The sequence below is a fragment of the Bos grunniens genome, chromosome 8 (assembly GCF_055505025.1).
Source record: "Bos grunniens cultivar Pamir isolate PY7600 chromosome 8, Bosgru_T2T1.0, whole genome shotgun sequence".
NCBI lineage: Eukaryota > Metazoa > Chordata > Mammalia > Artiodactyla > Bovidae > Bos > Bos grunniens.
The window spans coordinates 56,733,017-56,756,648 of NC_141172.1; the positions used below are offsets into that span (position 1 = coordinate 56,733,017).

A 23,632-nucleotide genomic window follows, 5' to 3' on the forward strand; every position below is an offset into this window, starting at 1 on the left:
GCATGTGTGGGAGGAGAGAGGCTATGATGATGTCTCCACCCCTTGCATGTGACTCCGCAGCATTGTCCCTCTTCTGTGGCTGCCCACCTTTCCTCCACAGGTATCTTCCCACCACAATCTCCTTCCTCACATCCCCCCGATCTGTCCCTCTGCAGTCAACAGCAGCCCTCACCTGGGGATTGCGCCACAATTCCCAAACTCCAGCTCCCAGCTGCTGTGCCTTCCAGGGGATCTGTGTCCCTGTCTGGGACTCTTTTTGAGTCCCTGTATGGCTGTCCCTGTATGGCTGCAGCAAGGACTGTCTGATTCTCATTCTGTTTAGGCTGCCACAGATCAGCTGTTTCACTCTCAGCCTTAAATGTTTCTCCTTTGACTCAGACAATTGCCCCGCTCTGGGGATCGGACCCCTGCTTCAGTTTCCCCACCCACTGAGAGCAGGTCCAGTCCTACTGACATTCCTGTTTTTCCCCCTAATTCCGTTGTCCTACTGAGTTTTGCATGTTTTTACATTTTCTTTTCTGCTGGTCAGGTACTCCTGTCTGCTCTCAGCTGGTGTTCTGCATGCACCTCTGTGTCTGAAGGTATGTTTCTGATGTATCCATAGAGAGAGATGTACTCCATGTACACCTATTCCTCCACCATCTTGTTCTTTCCCCTAAGTCAAAAGTTTTAATTGATGAGTCCACAGTTATAGAAAGCTCTTTTTTGAGATACATTTTTGTTATGTCTTCAGTATTACCAGGAAAAGATTCTTTTGTGAGATATAATTTCAAGCATTTTTTGCTTTATGTAGTATTTTTGTTTTCAGAAGCTCAAAACAAAAATTTAATCTATCCATCCATCCATCATATGGAAATTACCATGGAAACTATCTGCACTGCATCTAACATATTTGCATTGATATGTATTGAACTTGCCCAGTTCTTGAGCTGTGGCATTTAAAACAACATTCTTTAAATTTTGGTCACCCTAAAGTGGATTTGAAATCCAGCTATATTGCTGTTCTGTCCCACCCCCACCACTACCAGAAGCTAAAGTATCCTTTTGTTTATTCATTGATTATCACTGAAAATGATAATGTACGTCAAAATATTTTGGAAACTATCAGAAATCCATATAAATGTAAATAATTATTATAGAGATATTTTGATGTAGTAGAATGAGAATTAGGAAACCTGAATTCTTCTGGCTGTATGTCTTAATTTCTGTGTGAAATGGAAAAAGCTCACTTATCATTTCTGGGCATCGTTGACCTGACTTTTGTTCTCTGGGCCAATATAACTCCATTGTCCCATGTATCTACCAGTTAATAAAAGTAAGATAAGAACATTAATCATATGTTTGGAGGCTCTCATATGGACCTAATTCTTCCGTATTTATTTACATCTTGCTTTTATTTGATCTCATCTAATGGTAAATGGGCTTCCCTTGTGGCTTAGATGATAAAGAATCCGCCTGCAATGTGGGGGACCTGGGTTTGATCCCTGGGTTGGGAAGATCCCCTGGAGAAGGGAAAGGCTACCCACTCCAGTATTCTCGCCTGGAGAATTCCATGGGCAGTCCATTGGGTTGCAAAGAGTAGGACACAACTGAGAGACTTTCACTTTCACTCACTTTCAATGGTAATAGTTCATATTTATTGAGTGCTTGGTCTGTGTCAGACACAATGGGCAATCCTTTGCTTGTACAGTCTCGTTTAACATACACCACAACTAGGACATTTACCTATAGGCAATAGTATGATTAGACTGATTCTTTCACCACTGGCTCCAAGCTGGGTTTAGAAAAGGCAGAGGAACCAGAGATTAAATTGTCAACATTCACTGGATCATAGAGAAAACAAGGGAATTCCAGAAAAACATCTGCCTCTGTTTCATCAACTATGCTAAAGCCTTGATTGTGTGGATCATAACAAACTGTGGAAAGCTCTTAAAGAGATGGAAACACCAGACCATCTTACCTGTCTCCTGAGAAACCTGTATGCAGATCAAGAAGCAAGAGAACCCTGTATGGAACAACTGATTGGATCAAGATTGAGAAAGGAGTAAGACAGGGCTGTCTGCTGTCACCCTGTTTGTTTAACCTATATGCAGAGCAAATCTTGAGACATGCCAGGCTGGATGAGTTACAAGCTGGAATCAAGATAGGCAGGAGAAATATCAACATCCTCAGATATGTGAATGTCACCACTCCAATGGCAGAAAGCAAAGAGGAACTAAAGAACCTTTTGATGAGGATGAAGGAGGAGACTGAAAGAGCCGGCTTAAAACTAAATATTAAAAAATTTAAGACCATGGCATCTGGCCCCATTCAGTTCAGTTCAGTTCAGTCGCTCAGTCGTGTCTGACTCTTTGTGACCCCATGAATCGCAGTACACCAGGCCTCCCTGTTCATCACCATCTCCTGGAGCTCACCCAGACTCACGTCCATCGAGTCAGTGATGCCATCCAGCCATCTCATCCTCTGTCATCCCCTTCTCCTCCTGCCCCCAATCCCTCCCAGCATCAGAGTCTTTTCCAATGAGTCAACTCTTCACATGAGGTGGCCAAAGTACTGGAGTTTCAGCTTTAGCATCATTCCTTCCAAAGAAATCCCAGGGCTGATCTCCTTCAGAATGGACTGGCTGGATCTCCTTGCAGTCCAAGGGACTCTTAAGAGTCTTCTCCAACACCACAGTTCCAAAGCATCAATTCTTCGGTGCTCAGCCTTCTTCACAGTCCAACTCTCACATCCATACATGACCACAGGGAAAACCATAGCCTTGACTAGAGGGACCTTTGTTGGCAAAGTAATGTCTCTGCTTTTTAATATGCTATCTAGATTGGTCATAACCTTTCTTCCAAGGAGTAAGCGTCTTTTAATTTCTGGCCCCATTACTTCATTGCAAATAGAAGGGGAAAAGGTGGAAGTAGTGACAGATTTCCTCTTCTTGGGCTCTAAACTCACTGTGGATTGTGACTACAGCCATGAAATCAGAAGACTGCTTCTCGGCAGGAAAGCTGACAAACCTAGATTGTGTATTGAAAAACAGAGATATTTCTCTGCCAACCAAGGTCTGTGTAGTCAAGGCTATGGTCTTCCCAGTGGTCACGTATGGTTGTGAGAGCTGGACCATAAAGAAGGCAGAGCACCAAAGAATTGATGCCTTTAAACTGTGGTGCTAGATATAACTCCTAAAAATCCCTTGGACAACAAGGAGATCAAACCAGTCAATCTTAAGGGAAATCAATCCTGAATACTCATTGAAAGGACTGATACTGAAGCTAAAGCTGTAGTATTTTGGTCATCAGATGTGAACAGCCTACTCATTGGAAAAGTCCCTGATACTGAGAAAGATTGAGGACAGAAAGGGAAGAGGGCATCAGAGGATGAGATGGCTGGATTGCATCACCTATGCAATGGACATGAACTTGGGCAAACTTAGGAGATGGTGAGGGACAGGGAGACCTGGCGTACTGCAGTCCATGGGATCACAAAGAGTTGGACACAACTAGGTGACTGAACAACAACTGATTGACTGGTGCCTATGTTCTTGGCTGGTGCCGATTACTATTAGTTTTCATATCACCCCTCATTACAGCTTAGGAAGATAGGTTTGACTGTTATTTCCATTTTAAAGTTAAGGACACCCATTAATATTTAGGATTAATGTTTAGGGCTTTTTTCCTAATGAATTTTGGCTTGTTTCACTCCTTTCACCACTAGTGGCTATTTTTAGTTTTTTAGCAACTGCCTATCCATGCCAGCCCCATTCCCTTATTCTAACCTCCAGCCCAAGAAGTCCATTTTCACTTTTGGCATTTTGTCTGGACCTACTTGCTTGTATGTGGTTAACTGACTGACTGAGTTTGGTCTCAGTTCCTGGGTTTTAGATTCTTAGAGTAGAGTAAAACACTTCCCCTTTTAACCAGACATTTCTGACTCATCCTGCTCAATCCCCACTGCCATCCTCAATACATATATAATCTATCAGGGACAGAAAGTAGGGAGTGTGTATGCTTCCTGTGTCTGTATGTGTATTTATAAATAAACAGAAAAACATAGGCATAAGTCTGTCTTCTCTATATTTTCCAAAGTTTATTTTCCTTTGCTTATGGTAAAGAATTAAAGTTCATTAAAGTTCATTCTGAGATATGAATTAAAAAATACTTTGGCCCTTTAGTTTTAGAAAGATATGGTCTAAGCCAATAGAACAATACTGTCACTGCAAACTCTTAGACACTAAGAAGAATAGATGAATTTCTATAAAAATCCATGGTGGAACTAGTAAGCAAGACAGGAAAATCAGCAAGTACCAGGGAAAAAAAAAAAAAAAAGCATTAGATATATGAACCAATGCCACAACAGTCCTAGACTGGAGGAAGACGATAGAAAGATAATATTGTACTTGGTAATAGGTTGGGAAGATCCCCTGGAGAAGGAAATGCCAACCCACTCCAGTATTCTTGCCTGGAGAATCCTGTGGATAGAGCCTGGTGGGCTACAGTCCATGGGATCACAAGAGTTGGACACGACTTAGCAACTAAACCACCACCAACAATAGGTAACTACTGAGGTTTTAGGATTCTACTCGATGACACAGAGAAACAACAAAGAAACTTGCCTTTGTTTAGGATCTCTGCTTTTAAAAAGTTTCACTTGGAGTCTGATTTAATGCTATCAGTGTGGTAAGAAAACCCCCACTGAAAAATGAACATAAAGATCGCTCCCAGGCTATTAGGTGTAGAGCACCCTGGCATAGGCAAACAAAGAGTCACCTTGGAGAGACATTTTACAAATCATCTATGCAGAATTCACACAGAAAAGCTCAAGCTAAAGATGAACTCAAAAAAATTAGGAAACACATAGATCATACCTGTGATTGAGAATCAGCAAATACAAGAGGTATCAAGCTTTGTCCTTCAGAATATTTGGGATGAACACTCTTAATTAGATACTATAAAGTATTTTAAATTATTGGTAACTCACCTATAAGAAAAGGACAGTAGTATGTTTGCAAAAGTATATAAAAGTAATTTTGCAAAAGATAAAACTATAACTTTCAAGAATATGAAATATAATCATTCAAATTAAAATAAAACTGGATGAAATATATAAAACAGTGAATTGGACATAACTGAAAAAAAATGGGTTGGAAAAACAATTTAAAGAAATTAAGAGGGTGCTTCCCTGGTGGCTCAGTGGTAAAGAATCTGCCTGCCAATGCAGGAGACAAGAGTTTGATCCCTGGTCTGGGAAGATCTCACATGTTGCAGAGCGACTAATTCTGCATGCCACAACTATTGAGCCTATGCTCTAGAGCCAAGGACCCACAACTTCTGAAGCCCAAGCACCCTAGAGCCCATGCCACACAAGAGAAGTCATTGCAATGGGAAGCCTGCACACTACAACCAAGACTTGCCCCCACTTGTTGTAACTGGAGAAAAGCCCATGCATCAGTAAAGACAGCCCAGCCAAAAATAAGCAAATAGGTAGATTGTACTTCAGATGATGATATGGAAAATATGAAAGAGCTTTACAAATACGTAGAATAGAAAGGAATAGAAAGTTCTAACATTTGTCTAAATAAGGGGAGAAATATTCAAAGAGCTTTGGTTATAATCTTCTAGAACTGAGGAAAGATATCAACATTATTTTAAAAAACATAAGTTCTAGTAATGAAAATAAATCCATACCTGGAAATATCATAGAAAAATATCCAGAAACAAAGAAAGAATCTTATTAGCTACTACAGAATAAAAAGCAGATTACCTACAAAGGAAACTAATTAGTGTGAAAATATATATAAAAACTACAATAAAGGGCAGAAAACAATGGAATGATATATGCAAATGATGGTTTAGGATAGCTATTTTAAATTACTTTTCTGATAATTCTAACATTTCTGAGTCCAGTTCTGACATTTCATCAAATTGTATTTTTTATATTTTAGTATGCTTTGCAGTTTTTCTTGTTGTTGTTGTTCAAAACAGAACACGTTATAGTGGATAAAAGCACTGAGGTAAATAACCCTTTACTGAGGTTTTGTATTTATCTGACTAGGGGTTAGACTTTGTTTACTGTTTACCCTAGCTGTAGGTTTCAGAGGCTAAAATTTCCTCTGGTGTCCTTGTTTTTGTCTCACCTGTTGTCTTTGGATTTATCTAGAGACTTCTTAAAAATTGTCTGGGATGTATGGTTCTTTCACTTGAGCACATAGTTCTTTTCAGTGTTTCAAGGCGCCCACACAGATACGGATTAGGTAAAGAGAATGGGGAAACATTGCATTCTATAGTCCTGGTAGTCTTCCCGGGTGGCTCAGACAGGAAAGAATCCACCAGCAATGCAGGAGACCAGGGTTTGATTCCTGGGTCAGGAAGATCCCCTGGAGAAGGGATTGACTACCCACTGCAGTACTCTTGCTGGAAATTTCCATCGGCAGGGAAGCCTGGCGGGCTACACGACTGAGTGACTAACTTAACACTTGATTAGATTTCAGTGTTGTGGTGAGCCTGTGCCCCTGGGCTGTGATCTTCACAGATGCTTCTCAGTTTTGTTTTATTTTTTCCTCCTTAGATAGGACAGGAAGGTTAAGGCAACTGGGGTGGATATTTCTGTTCCCTCAGGTTGGTTAGTCTTTGAATAAATCCCAGTCAGTTCAGTTCAGTTCAGTAACTCAGTCGTGTCACACTCTTTGCAACCCCATGAATTGCAGCACGCCAGGCCTCCCTGTCCGTCACCAACTCCCAGAGTTCACTCGAACTCACGTCCATCGAGTCAGTGATGCCATCCAGCCATCTCATCCTCTGTTGTTCCCTTCTCCTCCTGCCCCCAATCCCTCACACAGTCTTTTCCAGTGAGTCAACTCTTCGCATGAGGTGGCCAAAGTACTGGAGTTTCAGCTTTAGCATCTTTCATTCCAAAGAACACTCAGGACTGATCTCCTTTACAATAGACTGGTTAGGCTCTGGTAAAATAGTTTCTCTTGAGGGCAAGACTTGTTACAAAGAGAATGCTCTGGGTGCTTTTCCAAGTGAGTGTTTTTGTCCTCCTCCTACTAGAAGTGAGAAAATTTTCACCAATCTTTGCTGTCAGAGGAACCTGGTAGGGCTTGTGGAGATTCACACATGCAAGTGTGGATCCCCCACTCCAAAACTGGACCTCCATGAGTTTTAAACTCTTGAACTTCTCTACCTTGATCCTTTTGCAATTCATTAGTCACTGTTAAGGTTTTTCTACTTGGTGCTAGTTCCCACAAAGATTTCTGATTTGGTAAATTATGATTCTCTCTATCAGCCTGTGTGTCTCTTCATTTTTTTTGGGGGGGGGGGTGGTGGTTTGCCCTGGGGCCTCAGTTCTCTTGTGAATCTAAGAGGAGTTGTTGCCTTTTAGCTTTTGCAGCTTTTTCCTTATTATGTGGCTGAGAGTGACAAGTTCCAACTTCTTACTTGCTGGAAGGACTGGAAACTAGAAATTTCTACAGTTTTGACTATAGTTAATAAAGTACCACTCAAGAATAAAAGAATATAAAGAAATTTTATATGGCTTTCTAGACAAAAACACAAAAACACTAACACCAAAAACACGATAAAAAAACCAAAAGATTAAAAAACCCCAAAAGTATGTTAAAGCTATTTATTCACAGATCCTTAATGAAAGAACTAAAGAGTATATTTTAATAAGAAGAAAGGAATAGAATATGAAAAACAATAAAAATAAACCTTTAGGCTCATTCTGGTCACTGGTGATTTAAAATATGCAGATATGCAGATGACAACACCCTTATGGCAGAAAGTGAAGAGGAACTAAAAAGCCTCTTGATGAAAGTGAAAGAGGAGAGTGAAAAAGTTGACTTAAAGCTCAACATTCAGAAAACAAAGATCATGGCATCCGGTCCCATCACTTCATGGGAAATAGATGGAGAAACAGTGGAAACAGTGTCAGACTTCATTTTTCTGGGCTTCAAAATCACTGCAGATGGTGATTGCAGCCATGAAATTAAAAGAGGCTTACTCCTTCCCTGGGTTGGGAAGGTTCCCTGGAGAAGGAAATGGCAACCCACTCCAGTACTCTTGCCTTGAAAATCCCATGGACGGAGGAGCTTGGTGCAGGCTACTATCCATGGGGTTGCAAAGAGTTGGGCATGGATGAGCGACTTCACTTTACTTCTTGGAAGGAAAGTTATGACAAACCTAGATAGCATATTCAAAAGCAGAGACATTACTTTGCTAACAAAGATCCGTCTAGTCAAGGCTATGGTTTTTCCAGTGGTCATGTATGGACGTGAGAGTTGGACTGTGAAGAAAGCTGAGCGCCGAAGAACTGGTGCTTTTGAACTGTGGTGTTGGAGAAGACTCTTGAGAGTCCCTTGGACTGCAAGGAGATCCAACCAGTCCATTCTAAAGATCAGTCCTGAGTGTTCTTTGGAAGGAATGATGCTGAAGCTGAAACTCCAGTACTTTGGCCACCTCATGCGAAGAGTTGACTCATTGGAAAAGACTCTGATGCTGGGAGGGATTGGGGCCAGGAGGAGAAGGGGACGACAGAGGATGAGATGGCTGGATGGCATCACTGACTTGATGGACGTGAGTTTGAATGAACTCCAGGAGTTGGTGATGGACAGGGAGGCTTGGTGTGCTGCAATTCATGGGGTCGGAAACAGTCGGACATGACTGAGCGACTGAACTGAACTGATTTAAAATACAGCAGATTTTCTAATTGTTTGGGGAATAGAAACTTTTTAATAAGATAAATTATTAGTTATTATCATTATTAATTGCATCTATTTTTATTAATAGCAGAAGCTTTTGGTTTGGTCCTGTTCTATTTATTCAAATGTATTTCCATGATTCTTCAATATAAACTGTCCTTTCCCATTACACAGAACTCCTCCCCATCCTCTCTTTATCTCCAACTACCGTGCCCATTCTCACCAGCTCATTCTGTGCCCTGACTTTAAATAACTTATTTTCCCCTGAATTTCTTAACTGTACTTATACTTCAAGGTCCAGGTCAAGTTCTTCCCCCCTCTATTTGATGCTGAATCATTTCCAAGATGATTCATCATATATTGTGTTCATCCCCACAAGTGGAGTGGAAGCTCCTTGTGGAAACCAGCCATGTTTTATTTACTTATATGTAAGATCTGTCTACCAATATCATAAAATGGGAGTAGTTGTCTAATTTTCCTTCCATGACTAAAATTAAACATAGAGACCTCAACCAAATGAGTCAGATACTTGCTAGCCTCAACATTTGGTCAATTTGACTTTAGGCTAACTGAAATTTAAAGCACTATGAAGTCAAATGAAGTGAAAGTTGCTCAGTTGTGTCCAACTCTTTGTGACGCCATGGGCTGTAGCCTGCCAGGCTCCTCTGTCCATTGAATTCTCCAGGCCAGAATACTGGAGTGGGGGCATCTTCCCAGCCCAGGGATCAAACCCAGGTATCCCACATTGCACGTGAATTCTTTACCATCTGAGCCACCAGGGAAGCTCAAGAATACTGGAGTGGGTAGCCTATCCCTTCTCCAAGGGAGCTTCCCTATCCAGAAATCGAACCAGGGTCTCCTGCATTGCAGGTGAATTCTTTACCAGCTGAGCTACCAGAGAAGCCTGTAAAGTGATTTTAAAAATATAGTGTCAGCTAATATATAGCTTCTCAAACACATCTTTGTGGCTACATGTATTTGCATGAATATTTGTGAGTATGAGTTGCTTTCCTTTGAATGCACAGTTGGCAAGGGATTAAAAATTTCTTACACAGAATGACTGTTTTTCTTTATGTCAGTTGAAGGTTTGAATTGTTCTCAAAACTCAAAGATTACATACCTGTGACCACATGGTAAGAAAACAAATATTCACGTGCACATATACAGAGTATTTTTAAGTTTGAAATCTCATGTTAAAAAACTTGTTCATATTTATAATCACTTTGTATTACGTACACATTTAGGTGACTGTTTGACAGCTTGAATGTCCTTTTTTTTTTTTCATTAAGAGATTCAGAGTGAAAATCAACCACATTAGTGAACATTGAACTATCTCTTTTACTCTCACTTCTGAGAAGTGGATAATACCCCATACAGTCTCTCTGGCTTTTCATGAGTATGGTGAGTAATTCCTTTTACCCATGGGCAATTGTAAGATGGGAGGTAGTGGTTTGGTAGGATCCCCATGTGATTACTGATTCTAATGTTGAAGTTATTTATTGCTGTGATGCCACAGGTAGTGACCTCACCACCCTGGCATCCACTTTGTTTCTCTTTATTGACTTTTCTACTGCTGTTGTGCTTCTTTGCCTAGATGTGAACAGTTTTAACTGAGAGGTCTTAGAGTCATAGACCTCTCAGTTAAAACTGTTCACATCTAGGCAAAGAAGCACAACAACAGTTTTAATTGAGAGATCTTAGAGTCATAGACCGGAGAAGGCAATGGCACCCCACTCCAGTATTCTTGCCTGGAAAATCCCATGGACGGAGGAATGTGGTAGGCTGCAGTCCATGGGGTCGCTAAGAATCGGACACGACTGAGCGACTTCACTTTCACTTTTCACTTTCCTGCATTGGAGAAGGAAATGGCAACCCACTCCAGTGTTCTTGCCTGGAAAATCCCATGGACAGAGGAGCCTGGTAGGCTACTGTCCATGGGGTCGCAAAGAGTCCGACACGACTAAGCAACTTCACTTCCATATTCTTGAAAGACGTCATTTTCCCCGCCCCCCGACCCTCCCCCCCCAACCCCGACAAACATCTCCATTACCAGCCTCCTTCTCCCTACATACAATGTTTTAAGTGTTGACTGAAAAATATAGTCACAACCTGAAAGTAGAGAGTTCTTTTATTTGGTGGGAATGTTTAGGACTCAGATCCCGGGAGACTGCTCCAAGGAGGCAGGAGGGGTAATCAATCAGGCTATGTAGGAGTTTGCAACAAAGGGAGCAGGCAGTCTGAACATCAAAGATAAGGTATCAAGTTAAGGAATTTAGCACTCTTTGGGCAGATGCAAGCCTCTGGGCTCACTGACTTCTTTCCTTCATACGCAGCTCAGCTATCTGGGGCCAGTCTGGTTTCCTTGTTCACCTTGCTTCTTGCATTCCCCCAGCTCCAGAGCGATCACCCCGGGGGATGGCAGCATCCACTGGATTGCAATTTGGGGAGCCCTCTTTCACATTTGAAGGCCAGAAATCACTGATGGCTGTGACATTTCTTGTCTATTAATACAGCAGAAGATATTTTCATTTCACATAAAGCTGTAGGATTCCCATCAAGAAAAGAAATGTCGGGTTATTCCCTGCTTTTGCCCAACTAAAAATGTTAGTATTATTCTTAAACGATGCTTGATTTACAAAGAAGGTTTACTACTGCATATCCAGGTTTTTGGTTTATTGGCTACTTGATCAAATACCTAGAAAGGAGATAAAGCACGTTTGAAGGTTTCATCAATAAGAAAACAAACAAACAAAAAACAAGAGTGTTGTCGGTTAATACGTAGTTTCACAAATATGTCAAAATCAACATATAACTCTTTCAGGAGAACATCTGTTAAATAAATTAGAATAATGTGCACTGCTTTAGTTTAGCAAGAAAATGACTTTCTAACTTAATGACACTTTCTGTTTCAGGCTGAGAATGTATATATCTATATTCTCTTTCTCTCTCTCCTTGTCTCTCTCTCTCTCATTCACTCTTCCTCCCTCTCCTTCATTTCCAATATGCAGCCTCTAATTATGCACATGAAGATTTTATTTCAGTAAATAAAAATTTTAAAAGCCCTTGAGAATAAAATGTCAGGGAGATATTAGAGAATTAAAGTTCTGCCTAAGATAGTTTGGGTCAAGTCCATTGGAAGTAATTATTCATAATACAGGCACAAGTTTAAATGATCTTTTATCTGACAATGATTATTTAGGAAGTACTTTTTCTTTACACTGATTAAATAAGAATTAAAAACTTGATAATTCTTAATGGGCCAATACATGGAACAACTCTGTGGTTAAGTCCAGTATGGCATAAGGTCTTTGAATGTAGCCCATGAAGCCAGATTACATGGGTCAAATCTTAGCATTACCCCTTATAAACTATATAATTTGGGCAAGTTACTTAACTTCTTTGTGCCTCAGATTTTTCACTTGTCAAATAGTGTAGAGGATGACAGACTCACCCCAGAGAGCTGTTCTGAGAACTCATGCATTAATATCTATAAATTACTTAGAGTGGTGTGGGGAACATAGTAAACACTCAATAAATATTAGCTTAAAATTTCCCAAATCATAGATCTATATGCTTTTGAAGACTTTGTTTTTCCTTCAGTACAGTTAGTAACTGCAAATCTTTAAAATATATTTGGACTTTGCTAGCTGACAGTTTCTATGACAATATATCATATCATTATAAATTGTGATCCTATACTGTGAAATATAGAAGGCACATAAAAGCTTAAAATTTATAGGGCTATCTCAGGTACCTATCAGTAATACTATAGACAGCACAGTACATTAAAGTGACAGCAAGCTTCACTATATCTATAGTAGCCATGGAATTCAAAGTTGTCTAAAAATTTTTCATCTACTGAGTTTCATAGAACTGTATATATGGTGTGGTGGCGGGTTACTTTAATAAAGAAAGTGAAGTCACTCAGTCGTGTCCACCTCTTTGCGACCCCATGGACTGTAGCCTGCCAGGCTCCTCAGTCCATGGGATTCCCCAAGCAAGAATACTGGAGTGGGTTGCCATTTCCTTCTCCAGGGGATCTTCCTGACCCAGGGATTGAACCCGGGTCTCCCGCATTGTAGGCAGATGCTTTACCATCTGAACTACCAAGGAAGCCCTGGTATTTATTTATTTATTACTTTAATAAACTCATATGTTATTAGTTAAAAATGTATTTCCTGCAAGAAGTAGCTTGATATATTTAGGATCTTAAGATCAGAAGTTTGAGTTTGCTTTTTGGGTCTACCAGTATCCATAACGGAGAAGGCAATGGCATCCCACTCCAGTACTCTTGCCTGGAAAATCCCATGGATGGAGGAGCCTGGTGGGCTGCAGTCCATGGGGTCACTAAGAGTCGGACACGACTGAGTGACTTCACTTTCACTTTTCACTTTCATGCATTGGAGAAGGAAATGGCAACCCACTCCAGTGTTCTTGCCTGGAGAATCCCAGGGACTGGAGAGCCTGGTGGGCTGCCGTCTATGGGGTCACACAGAGTCGGACATGACTGAAGAGACGCAGCAGCAGCAGCAGCAGCAGTATCCATAAACCTATCCAGACCTCAGTTTTTCTTGCCTATACAATGGAAATAATAATACCTGGTTTTTAAGACTCAAAATAGATAAGGTATGTGGAAGTACTCTTTATATTATAATATTCATTAGGGCACTGTATGATTTTACTATTTCCAAAACAATAAAGTTCTGATGTAAATTATTTAGTGCTCCATAAAAAAAGAATTCAGTTCAGTCGCTCAGTCATATCCAACTCTTTGCGACCCCATGGACTGCAGCACGCCAGGCCTCTCTCTCCATCACCAACTACCGGAGTTTACTCAAACTTATGTCCATTGAGTCGGTGATGCCATCCAACCATTTCATCCTCTGCTTTCCCCTTCTCCTCCCGCCTTCAATCTTTCCCAGCATCAGGGTCTTTTCAAATGAGTCAGTTCTTCACATCAGGCGGCCAAAGTAAAGAATTAGGTCATTAATTAGTTTGGGAAACAATGTGTACCTGTAGCAGCTACTCTCAGAGCTCTTCATGTATTCACAGGCCTTCCTCCCTCTGTACTGGGCTTGACTTCCCACTCCTTGTGTTGGAAGTACCCAGAATTCACACCTATTGGAGCAGACTTCTTCCAGTGACTGATAGCAGTTGCAATATAGATAGAGTTTTCCTGCCCTACAGATGTGAGAGATCTACAGCATGGTTTCCACCTTGTGTCCCAGAGGTTCCGTGTGGAATTATGCTTTGGTTGTGCTCAATGAAACTGTCCTAATAATACACTCTTAATTAATTGCCTTCTCTTCCTTTCTCACTTTTCTATTCCCTACGTATCATTTCTGCATCTCCCAGAATGTCACTAGTATTCAAATCCTCTTCTTGGGGTCTGCTTCTGAGACAAACCATCATGATAGAGTAGCTTCTCTTATGGAAATTTGTAATTGCTTTTGCTTGTTGAAGCTCAGAAAGAAGCTCAGAAAGACTGAGTGATCCTTTATAGTATCTTAGTCTTTCCATACTTTTAAAACCTTTTGTTAGGGAGGAGTCTGGATCAGGTCAGTGTCATTTTTAGCAGTATTAACCCTTTAAGGACTGAAACCTTATGTGGAGTTGCAAACAAAAATTAAAGTCCTTTCTTCTATGTAAAACATTACTTTATGCTTACAGTTTATAACACTGGCTTGCTATAAATAAATCAATGAGAACAACCTGGCTATTTGGATTAACACTTAAACTTTAAAATTGGGGGTTTGGATGACTATTCTAGTTTTTTTAATCAACATCAGCTCACAATTTATTTCTGTATTTTGTTTGGCTTCACAGTATTGCAGTCATAAAATTCAGTACTTACAAGTAGTAACTGTAGTAGTAAATGGTTTGCTTTGCAATTTCAGAACTATTTTCAACTGAACTGAACCAGAACCTTAAAAAGGATGTGGTAGAAGCAGTTAGCACCAAAGTTGAGTTAATGCCAGTATATAAAAACTACTTACACACTATCATTGGTAAGTGTTCAATTAAGAGAAAATTCATACTCATGCACCTAAATGTTCATGCTTCTATGGGGAAAATAGTTTTCCAATATTCTTTATGTCAATAAGATGTTTAAAATTCAAATTTACTTCATTTTAGATACTTCAGTGCCTGCCTTTGTCAGAAATTCACAACTTTTCAACCAGTAAAATTTATCTGTTTATTTTGCTTAGCATATCAGGTTCAAAGATTTAGTTTATTACATTGCTCACAGTATATCTGTAGTACTGTGATACTGTAACCCTGACAAGCCAAACTGAACTTGTTTCACTTATTAAAACTATCAGTTAGTGGAATTATATCATGTTAAATATATATTTAGTTAATGAGGTTTATTTTATAAACAAACAAATGTATTCTCATTTGAAATATTTGTACAATAAATATTCTTGTTTTGTTCAGAATAGCCAATAAAGTTTAGTATAAAAGGCAAACTACTCTCTGCCACTATAATTATAAATAATTCCCAAACTAGGAAATATAAAGAGCACATGTTAATTTGTATGGTTGCCCAACTCTGTTTTGAAGCACCCCAGCATTGTTTCAGCATATGGCTCATCTATACAATGCATATTTGAACATCCTGATGATTTTAGCAGCCCCTTTAATAAGGACTTCAGTGCCTTTTTTTTTTCTGTTGTTGTTTGTTTGTTCTATTTTGGGCATTCTTTTTGACTATCATTACAGATGTCACATCATTTTCAGATGGATGCTATGGCAAATGGACATAAATGCTTAAATTTTCTTCTCCTATTGTGTTTATGTAGTATTCATACAAAGCTACAAATCTGTATTTTCCTGCATGAACCTTCTCAAAAATGAGGAAAAAGAGTTCTGCAGTATCTTTCTCTCCTCGGTCAATAATTTGTAAAGAAATACATTAATGGGGACTTTAATTCTTCGTGTACATTTTAAAATTTTGACTAGATTGCATTTTTCATAAAAGGATGTTAATTTTATTATTTAGCTCTGTGTCCCCAGCATAGCGTGCCTAGGAATGCCAACACAGCAGGCTTGAATAAATTCAAGGCTTGAATAACTTGTATCACCTCAATGCTGTGGTTTTCATTGTCATGTGGATTTTCATTGTCAGGTTTTACTTTTACTTGTGCGTTTTACATATGTGTCTACATACCTGCAAAACACATTCACAAAGTCCTTGAGTTCCACAAAAACAGCTTGAGATTTCCTTCTTATGAGGAAGTACAAACGGAACTGAAAGTCAGGATTTTCTGGGTGATTCCTTTCACCCTTGTTCATGAACTACTTTCATTTCGGGGGGCTAGATGTAGAAGGTTTTGCCATAGGCTTGTCATCTGTGAAATGGAATTAATGCAGTGCTCAAATTAAAATATGGATAGCAGCAAATAAAAGCCTTTTAAAATGCCCTTTGAAGCCACAGAGGGTCCAACTATAATGTTTGTAAACTAAGGGCCAGAGATGGCTAGATTGTTTGGAGAGTCCACAAAAGTTATCCAGTACTAATTTTGGTAACAGAGTCATGAAATAAAGTTAACTTATTTATGTGTCTAGTGAGGAAATATTTATTATGTATGCCATGCACTGTCTAGGCTCTGAAAATAAAATTGAGAACAGGGTAGTCACCATTCTTCCCCTCTCAGATCTTAACAATCTTCAGTGTTATGATCAGAAAATAAAAAGTACTATGGGAGCACATAGGAGGAGAAATTAACATGGTCCAGCTGGACAAGGTGATAGCAAAGATTATTTCAAGATCAGAATATTTACACACTAAGTCCCCTACATACAATAGAGTCCCATTTCATGATCACATTCATAAATCCAATAAAGTTAGCCTAGATACCCAACTAATGCAGTTGTCGGCTGCTACTAAGTCACTTCAGTTGTGTCTGACTCTGTGTGACCCCAGAGACAGCAGCCCACCAGGCTCCCCCGTCCCTGGGATTCTCCAGGCAAGAACACTGGAGTGGGTTGCCATTTCCTTCTCCAATGCATGAAAGTGAAAAGTGAAAGTGAAGTTGTTCAGTCATGTCTGACTCTTAGTGACCCCATGGACTGCAGCCCACCAGGCTCCTCCGTCCATGGGATTTTCCAGGCAAGAGTACTGGAGTGGGGTGTCATTGACTTCTCTGAGTTGTCTAGGTAGTACCATACTATAATAGGTTTATACTTTTCACGTAAATAATACATAAAAACAAACAAACACAAAAGATAAAGAAAACATTTTTCATCTTATAGTTCAGTGCCTTCAAAAGTACAGTGGTACAGTACGACAGCCAGCATACAGGGGCTGGCATCAAGTGAACAGGCAAGAAGAGTTACTGACTGAAAGAAGGAGAGTAGGTAGGAGATGGTAGAGCTGAAGATCCTCAGCAATAGGAGACGGAGCGCAAACTGCAATTTCACTCACGCCTGACGTTAATGACACAGGTTCTGGTTCCTTGCCGAATGCAATTCATTTGCATCTTTGAAAGCTCACAACGTGAAGTTTTATATGTAGGTGACTTACTGTATCATGAGATTTTATCATACAGTAATTGGGATTCATATGTTACAAGCAGTTTTCTCAGGAAAGAATCTCTATACATTGTACATCTTGATAGAGTGAAGAGTTTTGATGTCAGCACTGTGTCTGGGTTCACTTAGGTTATTATCTCAAAACTAAGTTTGAGAATTTAGATCTCTGTTTCAAATACAGATCCCAGTCACTATCTACTTTGCACACACTTGGAAAATGAGCAATTGTGAAATAACTGTAACCATACTGCAGCAGTTACACTAGAGACAAAGAGTTGCTGAATAATAGTTTTAGTAGCTAACTATCTTCTATCAGAACTATTTAATACTTAAATATTTTCTATCAGAGGACAGTAGGCCTTCCCAGAAAGAGTTGTTTCAGGTTCAGGGTATCAGGCGTGTTATGAATGAGAAAATTTTCTTTATAAAGAATTCTTCAGTGGATATTCAGTCTATCTGATGCTGATGGTACTGGTAGTAACCTTTCCTCACTTTAATAATCAGGATTTAAATATGTAATAAAATGCCTTACATTACTCCTTCCAGTTTCTAGTCTTGTAATTTTAGACTTAATTCTTGATGCTTCCTGATTCCTGTCATAAACCAGTGTTTTTTAAAGTCCACATGACTTCCTATTTATGAAAGAGATCATCACATGCTATAGCTCAGCCCTTAGCGTAAATTCCCTATTGGGCTACTTTAAGCTTTGGGGGTGAGTGAGGGCAGAGGTGCTTTGTGATGGTGTTCCATGGGGAGAAGAGGGATAGAAAATATGAATGGTAGATACTTAAGGCCCTTTCTCACTTGCTCTGAATTTTTCCTGGGGACAGGCTTGGATAATAGAATATTTTAATGCTAAACATTTAGATCTTGTTATTATTGCTGTAAAAATGTGCACATGCCCAAATTAGAAAAGGAAGGGTGAGGAGGAGGAGTAGGTGAACAAAATGGTCAGAGAGTAAAGACATTTTTGATCATTAACGAAATCAATCAATCTACTTCCTACATTTTATAGACGAGAAGACCAAGGCAAAGAAAGTAGATATGTAGTTATTCTTGAAATCAGAAATCAGAATCAAAAGTCTGTTATTTATCTTGAATCACCAATCTACTTTCCTTCTCTTTTCCTCTTTTCTGAAAACATTAGAAAAATCATCGTTGAATTAATCTAACCTTGGGTAAAAAGCTACAAATCTCCCACGGTGTGTGGTCTTACCATTTCTGGGTTTCTAGGTTGTGCAGTGGTGAATGTTTGTATGTGTGTGTTGGGGTTGGGGTGGGGTGGGAATGTTCCTGGTAATAGCCACACACATATGTTTAGAAAATCCAAAATGCATTTGGCCTTAAGCAGTTCCCTCCTCACCTTGTTTCTAAATCCATGTGTATTTCAAGAAAATCTTAATCCATATGTTCCTGATTTACTTTCACTAAGTCATCTGCATGTTGTTGGTAAGAGTCCTTTGATGTCTACAAAGACTTATGAGCAATTTTTATGGCCTCTCTGAGCCTTTGTTCTTTCAAGAGGCAAGATGTGCTTTGCCAGCATGGATAATACTCTCATTGTAACATCAAAAAATTTCCTACAATTTGGAAAGGTGGTAGAGTGAATCCTAGTCTTGACCAAAGGCCCATTATTTTACCCAATGCCAAAACTATAGAGAGAAAGGTCTTGTCTGACTCACGAAAGGAATATGCTGTCATCATTCCAGCATCCCTTTATTTTGTGCTTTGATCCTTCAGTGTTCAGGCAAATTGATTACTCTTGTTGGGAATGATAGTTTATTAAAATATTAATTTGGGCTCATTATTTTTTCATTTGTTTTCCTTTTCTTATTTCACACAGGCAGTCAGGTCCTTAATAATTCCCTGCCTCAAAGAATTTTTTTTTAGTAGGACTGAAAGCAAATCCTAAACTTATTAAAGTCATTATGTAGGCACCCTATTAAAGTCATTATTAGGTGGCCAAGAAAGTAAGAGAGGGAGCTGTCTTTCATAGCAGAGAGTACAGGGGGGTAATCCCTTTGACAGACACGGGAAAAGAGAATGATCTGATCCTTTTGGAGTGGGGCTCATATCTCACTCCTGGCAAAGTCCTGGGAAGATGAAAGAATCCCAGAAGTGAAGGCCAAGTAAAACACTGGGAACTGTACCCTGAGTTCAGGCATGAACTGTAGCTAGTCCAGTTGCCTACTATTCAATGCAAGGCGGAGAAGAAACTAAGCTGCTGGTGACCTACAGGAACCATACGAGCTGGGTCACTGGGCATTTCAGTAGTGACCAGTATGGAACAGTGTGAAAATTCCCTGATGTTCTTGTGTTTAAAAAGACCCTAGGATTTTTCCTCCTGGAATATAATCATGACTGACACTGAATTTCCTTCAATAAAGGAGGATGAATCATTTAAAATGATCTTAAGAAAATGTGAGTACATGATAATTCTGAAATACCTGAGTTTGTGTACTAAGATTCATTTCTGCTATGCCTACTTATTTTTCTTTTAGAGTACCATAAGTATCAGTCCACAAATATCTCCTGTGTGATGCTATCCTGTGTCAGCTTCTGGAGTGAGGGAAGTGGTCAACAATATAAAAGAAGTTTCCATCTCTGTCTTCAAGATGCTGAACTGTAAGCTGTCACTCTGGTTTTTATTAAGTTTTATAAAATGCCTTTAGCAAATTCCAAACACTCTACTAATTGCCTTAAGTAGATTATCTTTAAATCTTTGCAACAATTCTACAAGACAGAAACTTTTATTTTACAGATAAGGAAGCTGAAGTTTATGAAACAACTTGCCCTATATCATACTGGTAATAAAGAATCAAGCTAGGACCTGATATGAGTCTATTTATAAAATAGTTTATTTGCCTGGGGTTAAAAAAAAAGAGACCGACTGAGTTCAAAAAGAGGAGTCAGTGAAGGCTGACGTGATCAGGGATGGGTTCAAGGAAAGGTAGAATTTAAAACGAGTCTTAGAATAGTGAGGTTAAAATGTAACTTAGATGTCATTTAATCTGTTCCATACCCTCCTTTACAGATGTGGAAACTGAGCTTGCATATATTGATAGAATATAGATAAGCAGAAGGTAAAGACAGAACAATATGTCTGAAGGTATGGATGTGGGAATGATTTTATCAGTCATTTTTACATTAAGAAACCAAGCCATAGAAAAACATAAAAGTGATATGGGAAGAGAAGTAAGTTATAGTGGGTATCAGGACAGCATACTTCGTCTTGAAAGCTTTCCTTAACCACCATCACCCCGCCCAGACTGGGTTATCAGGACAGTTTACTAATATCCACTGTATCAGTATATATTGGAGAAATTACAGAGATCCATGAATTCCAGGATATAGCTCTGAACTTTATCTTGGATGTTTGTTTATAAGACTTATTTATGGATACCATACCATATCTAAATCAGAAATTTTATCCTGATAGGGACTGGGCTTCTTCATTTGCCACAGGCTCCACACCCTAGCATCTCAGTGATTGAGATATTCACTTAACTTTGAGGATAGTGCTGTACATAGTGGTGATCAAGTGCATGACACGCACTGGAGATTGCAGAATAGAGAAGAGGCCTCTGAGGATTTATTAGGTTGTAGAACATGGGTTGGCGACCAGAGAGATTAGCCCAGACATAGATGTCAGTCGCGATATAGCACAGGGCTTATCATTGTGGAAAGAGTCTTCAGTATCTGTGGGAACAAATGGGAGTAGCTGTATAATGCTTAGTTTGAAAAAAGAACTAATAGACTTGGTGACCAGCTAGGTTAGGGTGATCAAATCAATCACTAGTCCTGTCGTCTCTACTCATAAATAGTTCTCAACCACTTCCAGGCTTCTCCAGTCTCACATCTCATGCTGTTACTGCCTTTGCCCTCTGGTAGTCTCCCTGACTTAATCATCATCCCGTCTCTCCTACCATTTTTTCCCCACTATTGCAAGAGTGATCCTTCTAAAATGGAGAACCCACCTTGTCACTGTTCGGCTTAAAAGTGTTTAATAGTTTCCCATTGCTCTCAGAATGGAGAAGGCAATGGCACCCCACTCCAGCACTCTTGCCTGGAAAATCCCATGGACGGAGGAGCCTTGTGGGCTGCAGTCCATGGGGTCGCGAAGAGTCGGACACGACTGAGCGACTTCCCTTTCACTTTTCACTTTCCTGCATTGGAGAAGGAAATGGCAACCCACTCCAGTGTTCTTGCCTGGAGAATCCCAGGGATGGGGGAGCCTGGTGGGCTGCCGTCTATGGGGTCGCACAGAGTCGGACACGACTGAAGCGACTTAGCAGCAGTAGCAGCAGTAGAAGTTTCCCATTGCTCTCAGAATAGCTTAAATTTCTTTATAAGGCATACCGGACTTTTTCATGGTCTGGCCTCTACTGCATCTAAACTTCTTCCTCTCCCTCACTCCCTGCACCTCTTGGTCTCAGCTGTGCTGAACTTGGATCATACCCTTTTTATAGCTCTGAATCTTTGAAGTGCTCTGCTCTGTTTTCCTAGAACAGTTTCCCTGTCCTCTCCTCTCGTGACCTTAGGTTTCATATCCTCTTGGAAGCCTGCCTTCACCACCACCACCACCCTGCCCAGGCTGGATCAGGACTTCCTCTAATGTGTTGCCATTATCCTTTATTTTTTCATTTAATGTGCAAGCTTCTTGAGGGAAGGCCATGTCTGATTCATGATGGTAAACTAGTATCTAACACAGGGCTTAGCCCATGGTAGGTCCTCATGACCTGTTTGCTGAATAAATGAACATATGAATGATTGAAAAAGAGGGAAGAGCTAAGAACGTTACCAAGGTATCATGCCTGACTACCTTGAAGAAGTGATAATGTCAGAGTGCTCATTTACCTCTTCAATAATTCCACCTCAACCTTAAGGAGACACAGAGTCCTTTTCTTTCTCAGGACAAAAACAATAATGACCCAAGCTCTGAGATCCAATCTATCTTAACTGATTTAGTTTTCTTAACGTTTAGAAGTCAACAGCTCTTCCAACCAACCAGGATAATAATGATCAAACCGTGCCTAACAAGACTAAAACTAGTATTTATCAACTCTGTATTAGATAAATCATGTGAGAACAGAAAGCTATGCAGTCGTTCATTAAATGCTTTTTTTGTTTGTTTGTTTGGGGGGCATTTAAAAGGAACCCTTTTTCCACTGGAAGAGGGAGAGGTAAGGAACAGGATGTCTTGATCCTGGGGAGAAGCAGCAACCTACTTTGTGTGTTGACTTTCTGTTTGTGAGATATATAGTCAGCATTTCTAATGAATCTGCTGGAAGCGGCTGGAATATTATGATTTATAGCACCTTCCCACTCTCTATCATAGCGTTTTATTAGATGGATGGGAAGCTGGTAGTAATGAGGTTAGGAATGAGAAAACATCCATCAAGCCCTGCTACATCTTCTCAGGAAAGACAACACACTATCTCATATGTCACAGGCAGTGATCTAGGTCACGATGATATAAAATGCGTGATTAAAACCAAGCATTTGACACTAGATAATAGGCATCTAGTTAAAAAATAGCTCTAGTGTTCCCGACTTTTAATTAAACCCAACTCGTAAATATGCACTCTGGTAAATATACTGCAGAATGGGGCTTGTTTATATTCCACCACATAACAATTACCTCCAGAATGGGTGCTTTATTTCACTACATAGTGTTATTAGTCAGGCGATGGACTGAAATACAAATGTTAAGCCAGTGATGTCAGACAGGCATGTCACCGCAGTGCCACCGCTCGACTCCTGCTCTTCCCTCCCACCTGCCCTGGTTTTCCTGCCTTTCTCTCAACCTCTCCACTGCAGTTGTCAATCTAAAATAAAACACATTTAATCATTTCCAGCAATCTCTTACTATACATTTGATTGCATCAGTAATGACTGGAAGAGAGAAGATCTTTTAAATATGTAACCTTGGCATTCCATAAGTCTGCCCTGTTAACAGGCTTATTCTTTGACAGGAGATTTGTTTATGAGAATTTTTTTTAAAAAAATACCAAGTTCAGGACTATAATACTAGTATAGGATCGAATGGGGAGGAGTTAGGAAACAGGCTAATTGAGCAGATTTTTTTCATTTTGTTGGGTATTTGGAAATTTGGAGGATAGTAATATGGATCATGGACAGGGCACTATCTAGGATTTAGATTTAACTCTGACATTAATTAGTTATCCGACATTCAATTGCCTTTTAGCCATGCAACTTAGGTGAGTGTTCACATTTGAAAAAAGAGATTAGATAAGACCTTAACCAAGATTTCTTCCCCTCTGGTGGTTTATGAATCTGTTAAATCAGTGCATCTCAAACTCAGGTGTCATACAAATATCTGGATCTTGTTAAAATGAAGATTCTGACTCAACAGATATAGGGCCTGTAATTCTGTATTTCTGACGA

General features: G+C 39.7%; 1 long non-coding RNA gene across 2 annotated transcripts in view; it reads left to right on the forward strand.

Moving 5' to 3' along the window:
* LOC147367093 (uncharacterized) overlaps window positions 1-23,632 on the forward strand; it is a 349,455-nt gene that overhangs the window by 294,240 nt on the left and 31,583 nt on the right. For both annotated transcript variants that reach the window (XR_015169171.1, XR_015169172.1), the window contains exon 3: window positions 19,726-19,849. This is a non-coding gene — a long non-coding RNA (uncharacterized LOC147367093). The remainder of the gene's footprint in view (window positions 1-19,725; window positions 19,850-23,632) is intronic.